The sequence below is a fragment of the Pelophylax lessonae genome, assembly GCF_965119305.1.
Source record: "Pelophylax lessonae genome assembly, chromosome: 6".
Classification (NCBI taxonomy): Eukaryota; Metazoa; Chordata; class Amphibia; order Anura; family Ranidae; genus Pelophylax; species Pelophylax lessonae.
This window is the reverse complement of record NC_138773.1, coordinates 52932299-52941558: the sequence shown is the minus strand read 5'-3', so window position 1 is coordinate 52941558 and position 9260 is coordinate 52932299. Positions and strand designations below refer to the sequence as shown.

The 9260-nt window shown below is 48.6% G+C and overlaps 1 protein-coding gene across 1 annotated transcript in view; it reads right to left on the bottom strand.

The window, feature by feature from the left end:
* ROGDI (rogdi atypical leucine zipper) overlaps positions 1–9260 on the bottom strand; it is an 82214-nt gene that overhangs the window by 631 nt on the left and 72323 nt on the right. The gene's annotated exons all lie outside the window — the stretch shown is intronic.

The following is a 9260-nucleotide window of genomic DNA, read 5'->3' as shown; positions in this document are numbered from 1 at the left end:
CCATGCAGCATTTTTGGTGCACTGGCAGTCCATTCATTTTGAATTAACGCAAATGAATGCACGGCCTACTACACGTTAATGCAGCTCAGTGGTGTAAATGGGCCCCAAGTGGATTGCAAGATGTGTATCAACATGTGATTTGATGAGTTTTCATGGATAAATTGGAAAGTGGGGCGAAAAAAAAAAAATAAGAATGCAGCTTTAAGTGTTACTAAACCCACAACAGTAAAATCAGTCTGTATATGCAGTAAAGCATGCTTGTTATACTCGCTGTGGAACCTAAGTGGTTAATCCCCTGCATGGTGTAAAAAGGCTGTTTGATCCTGTCTTCTCTGATCCTTCCCTTCTTTTACTGTCTCCAATCCATCTCCTGACAGTACAAAGCCTTGGAGGCACTCTGCACATGCTCAGTTTGGTGTGTATTGCTAGAAAGGTTTTTTTTTTCTCTTGGGAGAGTGCATGTGATTAGCACAGGGCCAATAAGCCCTGTCCAGACACAGTCAGGGGTCATGCTGCCTCATAGGACAGTCAGAGCAGAATGAAACTCCTCACTGATAGAAGTCACAAGACTACGATATACTGCTGATGAGAAAAGGTATTTAGCAGTTTATATTTAATAAATTAATCGCATTTTCATGTTGTGTGTGCTGTGGGAGACCAGATAATGTGAATGCAGGGTCCTGGGTTTAGTATCACTTTAAGTTAAATGTTGTATCTTTTTCCTCTCCTTTGGAGTGGCCATCAACAGTCCTTTCAGGTATAATTTCCTTCCATTTACCTAACTCCAGCCAACCTTTTTTATTTATTTATTTAATTTTTTTAATGCTGAATAGACCTCGGGAAGAAGATGACAATGCTCGTGCAGACAGGAGTGCTGACAGCGCAGTGCTGGAGGGGATCACTTGGCACAATTTGGCAAACTACACAGGAAATATTTGTTAGCTCAGTTTCAATTCTGCTGCTAAAATCTGTAAAGAAATCCCTAGGTGTAGCAAATAAATTGCTATGAAAATGAAACTAGGGGCGGCTCCCTAAGCCAACGTTTCTCAACTCCGGTCCTCAGGGCACATTAACAGGCCAGGTTTGCAAGAAAACTGAAATACATCACAGGTGATCTCATTTGCTGCTCAGTGATTGCAGTATTCTAGTCTGCATCTCCCCAAGGCAATACTTAAAATCTGGCCTGTTAGTGTGCCTTGAGGACCGGAGTTGAGAAACACTGCCCTAAGCTACACACAAGTATCAATGTCGCATGATGGCACAATGCTCTACTCATGCTTACAAGATGTTACTTCTATTATTCACTCCATAGGAAAACATTTGTTCCATTTGTTTAGCAAATCACCCTAGGACAGAAAGTCCTAGAAAACTGATTCCTTCTGCCACAGAAACGAGGTGGATGGAGGAGTCTTCCCCACTGGAACATTGTATTCCGACAGTGGCTCCTGTTGCTGTCTGATCAGTGGCTGCAGCTGCCGATTGACAAAACATTTTCCAACATTCTCCTTCGACAGAAGTAGGTCAAACGATCGACTTCTATTGAGCAGGCAAGCCCACACACCATTAAAAATTCAGCCAGTTCAGCAGAAACTATCAGTCTATGGCCAGTTTTAGTAGCAAGAGACTGAAATGGCCTGTGTAGCTGTAGCCTAACGACCAGTTCACAATTAGGCATTCCATTGCAATGTGTTCATGCACATTATGGTGTGTTTTGTTGAGAACTCCAATTCATTCATTATAAAGTTGGCTCCCGATACCCCTCAATGGATGAAAAAACATACTTTGCGATACATTGTTTATTGGGCTCTACTGTACATTATTGTGCTCTACTGTACAATGAGTTGGGGTGCCATTCACAATGAATATTCCTGCAATGCTCATCTTGTGCTGACATAACAGGTGTTTGTAGGGGCCCACTGAATTCACACCAATGTGTCTTTCGCTTGATGCCTTTCACATTGAATCAATGAAAACTCATCTCAACATATGCATTAACGTGGCTGTAAAGTCAAAAATGTTTTATTTAAATAAAATGGGATTTTTGTACTTACCGTAAAAATCAATTTCTCCGAGTGCATCAATGGAGATAGCGCTCCATAAATCATAACTATGAGTTATATTGCCTCCTCCAGGAGTAGGACTAGGCAGAACAAAGAACACCTGGCTACGCCCATGGTCCATCCTTAGCTGGTATATAACCCCCCTCTCTGCTCTAGGTAATCAATTTAGTAACAAGCAGTATTAGAAGTATCAGAACTCCATAGAGGGGTGGGTGCTGTGTCAGTTGAACTCCAAGAAACAGATTTAATGGCAAGTACAAAAATCCCATTTTCTCTTTCGTTCATTGACGGACACAGCGCTCCACAAGTCATAACTAGTGGGACGTCCAAAAGCAGTGCCAAAAGGAAAATGAGGGGTGGGGAAAATAACCCAAGGCTAAACATAAGTGCCCTTAACCAGGACACAGGAGCCCCACCTGAAAAAATTGGATTTTTTGTAAGAACTTACCGTAAAATCCTTTTCTCTTAAGCTCATTGACAAGACGCAGTCCTCTTTGATTAATATCAGTAGGGTTATACTGTCCCTTACAGGAGTAGGACACTAGGCAGGAAAAACGTTCTGGCCACACCTTAGGGGCAGTCCCAGAGGGTATATCCTCTCTCTCCCTGCTACAGGATGTTAGTTATGTCACAAAGCAGTGTCAGAGAATTTAACCCAACCCAACTCAAAAATAGAGGGGCGGGTACTGCGTCTGTCAATGAGCTTAAGAGAAAAGGATTTTACGGTAAGTTCTTACAAAAAATCTAATTTTCTCTGTCGCTTATTGACAGACGCAGTCCTCTGATTAATATCAGTAGGGACGTCCCAAAGCAGTGCCACAAATGAGGGGTGGGATAACGGAAATCAAAATCCAATCTAGAAGGCCCAACCGGTGCCAACCAGAAGTTTTAAAGGCTCATCAGACAAAAGGATGAGACTCAACTGAAAACCTAACAGAAAAAAACCCTCGAGGTAGACCACCGGTCTCCTCAAACAGCGGCCTGCAGAACCTTGCGGCCAAAAGAGGCATCCGCCGATGCCAGCACATCTACTTTATAAAATATGGTATGAACCGACAACCAGGTAGCCGCCTTGCAAACCTGAACCACTGACGCCTGATGGCGGAAGGCCCAGGAAGCACTAAGTGCCAGAGTGGAGTGCGCCTTAACAGGGAACGGAGGAACCCAATCCTTCATAGAATAAGCCTGTACCACCGTCTGTCTGATCCATCTGGAGATAGTCACGGCAGACGCAGGCAACCCCTTTCTAGGGCCATCCGTGTTCACAAAAAGTGAATCCGTTTTACGGAAAGACTCCGTAGTAGTCAAGTACACCCTGATCGCCCGAACTACATCCAAGGAGTGTAACGCAAACTCCCGAGGATGACTGGGCTTAGGACACAGGGAAGGTAACACAATATCTTCATTTAGATGGAAATCTGAAACCACCTTAGGAAGGAAGGATGGATTCGGACGAAGAACCACCTTATCCCTATGAACCACCAGATATGGGGAACGACAGGACAATGCGGCCAGTTCTGACACCCTGCGTGCAGAAGTGATAGCCACCAAAAAGGCCACCTTCTGGGATAAAGTAAGCAAGGGAATCTCCCTAATATTTTCGAAGGGAGGTTTCTGAAGAACCGACAACACCAAATTAAGATCCCAGGGCGGCAAGGGCGCGCGCACCGGCGGAGCCAGGTGCCGCACCCCCTGGATGAAACTCCACACCAAGGAATGAGTAGCCAGAGGCCTCTGAAAGAAGATTGCTAACGCTGAAACCTGACCCTTGATAGTGCTCAAGGACAGTTTCTGCTCAACCCCCTTTTGTAGAAAAGCCAATATACGGGCCACCGAGTAGGAACGTGGATGAAACCCAAGGGATTCACACCACGCGATATAAGACTTCCATGTGCGATGATAGACTTTTCTGGAAGTCGCTTTCCTTGCTTTAATTAGAGTAGGAATAACTGAAGCTGACAAACCCTTGTCCTTCAGCACCTGGGTCTCAACAGCCAGGCCGTTAAAGCCAGCGATCGTAAAGCAGGATGGAAGATCGGTCCCTGAGTCAGCAGATCCTCCCTGAGAGGAAGTCGCCAAGGAACATCCTGACCAGGTCGGCGTACCAGGCCCGACGAGGCCAGTCCGGAGCTACCAGGACAACTGGAATTCCCTCCACCTCTATCCTGCGAAGAAGTTTCGGCAGCAATTTGAGAGGAGGAAAGGCATACAGTAGCTGGTACTGCCCCCACGGGGCGACCAGCGCGTCTGCGGCGTCCGCTAGAGGATCGCGGGAGTGAGCTACAAACCTCCGCACCTTCCTGTTGAGCCGAGATGCCAACAGATCCCCAACGAAGGCACAGTTGGTGAAATACCTCTGGTTGAAGAGACCATTCCCCTTGATCCAGAATCTGCCTGCCAATTCTCCACCCCCGGAATGAATACCGCGGAGAGGGCTGGAACAAACCGTTCCGCCCAACGAAAGATGCTGGCCACTTCCATGGCCGCCAGGACACTCTTGGTGCCCCCCTGGTGATTGACGTAAGCCACGGCCGTGGCATTGTCCGACTGGATCCGCACCGGGATGCCCCGGAGCTGCTCGGTCCAGTGAATCAGACAAAGTCTGATCGCTCTCAGTTCCAATACATTTATCGGTAACCTGGATTCTTCCAGGGACCAGAGCCCCTGAGCAGATCGTCTGCCGAGAACCCCACCCCACCCGGATAGACTGGCATCCGTGGTAACAATCGTCCAATAGATTGGAAGAAATGACTTCCCCTGACTGAGCATTGGTGATCGAAGCCACCAAACCAGAGATTCCCTGGTCCGTTCGCTCAGCCGGATCCGATTGTCCAGGGAATCAGGATTCCAGTTCCATTTGAGAAGAATCTCCTTTTGGAGAATCTGGGTATGAGACTGGGCAAACGCTACTGCCTCGAAGGAGGCCACCATCAGTCCCAGAGCCCTCATTCAAGTCCGCAGGGAAGGCCAGTTGACGGTCAATAATAACTGAGTCGCCGCCTGAATCTTCCGGAGTTTCTCCACCGGGAGAAACACCTTTGCCAAGGATGTATCCAAGGTTAGGCCCAGATAGTTCAGCCTCCTGGTGGGGACCAGGGATGATTTCTGCCGGTTCACCAGCCATCCGAACTCTTCCAAAGAGATCATCGTGATCTCCAAGTTTAACAACAGAGCTTGCGGAGACTCCGCACGGAGTAGAAGGTCGTCTAGGTAGCCTAGAACCGAAATGCCCCACTGTCGCAACAGTGCCAAAACTGGGGCCAAGACCTTTGTGAAGACCCGGGGAGCAGAGGCGAGACCAAAGGGTAACGCCGCAAACTGATAATGGTTCTCTCCCACGGAAAAGCGAAGAAAACGCTGATGTCCTGCGTAAATGGGAATGTGAAGATAGGCATCCTTGATGTCTATGGATGCCAAAAAATCCCCCTGATGCAGGGAGGCCACTACTGTGCGAATGGACTCCATCTTGAATTTTTGCACCTGGACAAAATGGTTGAGTGCTCTCAAGTCCAGAATTGGACGCACCTTGCCCTCTTTTCTGGGTATTGTGAATAGGTTCGAATAGAACCCCTGAAAACGTTCTGTCCAAGGAACGTGGATCACCACTCCTTGTTGCATTAAATCCGTCACTGCCCCCCGCAAAGCTTCTAAGCGGTCCGGGGATAGTCGGATATTGGAAGGGAAGAACCGCACCGGTGGAAATGATCGAAACTCGATCTTGTATCCCGACCGTATGACCTCTTGAACCCATTTGTCTGGAATCCTGGAGAGCCATGGGTCCGGAAACCGGTGAAGACGTCCCCCCACCCCAGATATGGGTGGGGGCGCACCTTCAGGCTGTATTGGTCTTATCTTCAGGTCTGGCAGGGCCGGACCTTTGTTAACTCGACCAGCACCCTTTGAATCCCCCTGGGGGGGGGGGCTTTGGAGGACTTCGCCTTATCGCCCACCCCAGAGGAGCGAAAAAACTTTTTATGAGCGGAAAAGGAAGGTCCCCGTCTGCGACGCGGTGCTTTCCCCTTAATAGTCTGTGGTAAAAAGGTGCTCTTGCCACCAGTGATACCCTTGATGATCTCATCCAAGGTGGCACCAAACAGGCGATCCCCTTGAAAGGGGAGATTAGTCAAAGCTTTTTTGGAAGCTTGATCCGCCGACCAGCATTTTAACCACAGCATACGCCGAAGGACCACCGCCGAGATCGATACGCGCCCCATCAATGGAGCGGCGTCCAGGGCGGCGTCACAGACAAACTGTAGCGCTTGTACCATCTGCTCCAGCAAGTCCGATACTGCCGGAGGGAGACTTCTCCCCTCCAGATCTCGGCGTAACAACTTGGTCCACTCTGTCAATGTTTGTGCAACCAGAGCAATGGTGAACACTGGCCTTAAGGCTGACCCTATCAGGGAAAATATAGAGCGGGATATAGATTCCACTTTACGGTCCACTGGATCCCGAAAGGACGGAGCGTCCTCCACCTAGCAATCCGTTTGGAGCGTCTAGCAATCCGTTTGGAATACCAGGGGCTCGTTTTGGACGGACCCATTCTTCCTTAATAATATCTTGAAAACATTTGGGCAAAGGAAACACCTTTGCCATCTTGGTAGGCTTGCGAGTACCAAAAGTAATTTCAGTATCAACTGCTTCCGTAGGTATAAGCTCAAGTCTTAAAGTTTCCCGCACAGACACAATCAGTGCATCTACCAATGCTTAATCCTGCGCTATAGCGGAGGGAGAAATGTCCTCCTCACTATCCGAGTAGAAACTAACATCCTGTAGCAGGGAGAGAGAGGATATACCCTCTGGGACTGCCCCTAAGGTGTGGCCAGAACGTTTTTCCTGCCTAGTGTCCTACTCCTGTAGGGGGCAGTATAACCCTACTGATATTAATCAAAGAGGACTGCGTCTGTCAATGAGCGACAGAGAAATAAAAGTTTAAAGAAAAGCACCCCTCAAGAGGGAACAGCCCCTCTTAAAGAGGAAGTAAACCCTCCTCTGCAACTTGTACCTATAGGTCAGGGGTAGGGAACCTTGGCTCTCCAGCTGTGCTGAAACTACAAATCCCATCATGCCTCTGCTTTAGGAAGGCATGCCTGTGGCTGTCAGAGTTTTGCAGTGCTTCAGGGGATTTGTAGTTTCAGCAGAGCTGAAGAGCCAAGGTTCCCTATCCCTGCTATAGGTAAAACTTCATCATAGGCTTACCTATAGGTACTGTAAAGATCTCTTAAAACTGTGCATGTTTAGGAGATATTTACTTGGCAGGCAGCCAGTGACATCACTGGTGCATGCGCTCTGAAGGAACGGCCGCTGGTGCCGTTCCTTCAGAGCCCTGTGCCGTGAACATCGGCTCCCGCACGCATGCGCGGGAGTGATGTCATCACTGTGGCAGTAATAAGTGCGTCTACCAGCGCTTTTTAATTCGCTGCTGCGACCACGGAGGAATCATTCTTACTTTTAGATGGATCTGGGGGTGTGATATTAAGCCCCCCTGGATTGGCCATGTCCACAACGGCATCAGGCTCAGAATCAGAGGAGGAGACAGACTGAGCAAGGAACGCTTCCTCCTGGGCCTTTGCCTACGCGCCACTTCCGGACACTAAGGACTGCAGGACCACCGTCAGTGCAACCATGGGAAGCTGGGGTTCCGAGGGACCTGCCACCACCATAAGGGTGTCAGTGGGGGAGATGTGACCCTAAGGTTCCATAAGGAAAGGAAGACCGAGAGAGACACAGAGACAGACAGAGAGACGGACAGACAGAGAGACGGACAGACAGAGAGACGGACAGACAGAGAGACGGACAGACAGAGAGACGGACAGACAGAGAGACGGACAGACAGAGAGACGGACAGAGACTCCTATACTGGGACCTCTCCAGACTACCAGGGCAGGATGTACACTATCCCAGGACCCTTACAGAGTGGGGATAGCAGGGGAGACCCCAGGGGTCTCCGCTGCATCATCTGCCCTAGAACCCCCACCAGACTCCAGGTCCAGACAGGGGGGAAAAGGGAGTGGGGGAAGCCCAGCTCACTGAAAAATGTAAGGGTGGGAGGAGGGAATCAGTTTACCCGCGGCCACCCCAAAATAAAAACACCAAAAAGGGGAGAGGGTGCAGGTAACGTTCCAGAGAGAATCCTCACCACCGAAGTAGGAGAGCCGACAGCCAAAAGACCCACGCCCGGTCCTATGCGACCCTGCGAGACGTTTAGCTCACAGGCCAGCCTCTGTCCGTGAGGCTATGTCTCGGCCGACCTAGAGCATAGCTGCGGCCTGCACATGCTCGCTTGCTGGGCTGGGGGGGGGGGGACCACCGTATCGAGATTATCCAGCTCGTTGCCCAGCCCGGCAGTGGATTTTAGGATCTCCTGAGAGAAAAAAAAAAAAAAAAAGAAGAGGCAAGGAAGGAGAAAAAAAAAAAATTGCTAGGACCAGAGTTCCCAGCCAGGAGTGTAGGTCCTGACTAGACAGACAGACTAAAACTGATTACCTAGAGCAGAGAGGGGGGTTAGATACCAGCTGAGGACGGCCCATGGGCGTAGCCATGTTTTTTGTTCTGCCTAGTACTACTCCTGGAGGAGGCAATATAGCCTAGTAATTATGATTTATGGAGCGCAGTGTCCATCGATGCACTCAGAGAAATTGATTTTTATGGTAAGTACAAAAATCCCATTTTAATAAAACATTGACTTTACAGCCAATTTAATGCATATGTTGAGATGAGTTTTCATTGATTCAATGTGAAAGGCATCATGAGAAAGACACATTGGTGTGAATTCAGTGGGCCCCTACACACACCTGTTATGGCAACACAAGATGTGCATTGCAGGTCTATTCATTGTGAATGGCACCCCAACTCACTGTACAGTAGAGCCCAATAAACAACGTATCACAAAGTGTGGTGTTTTTTTTTTTCATCCATTGAGGGGTATCGGAGCCAATTTTAGAATGAATGAATTAGAGTTCTTCACAAAACACACCATAATGTGCATGAACACATTGCAATGGAATGCTTAATTGTGAACTGGCTGTTAGGCTAGAGCTACACAGGCCATTTCAGAACGAAAGAGAAAAAAAGGATTTATACTTACCTGCTCTATGCAAATGCACTGCACAGAATAGCCCCTTACCTCTTCTTCTGGAGTCCCCCACCAGTCCCCCTCCTCTTCTGCATGTGGCCCCTATAGCAAGCTGTGTTGTAGGG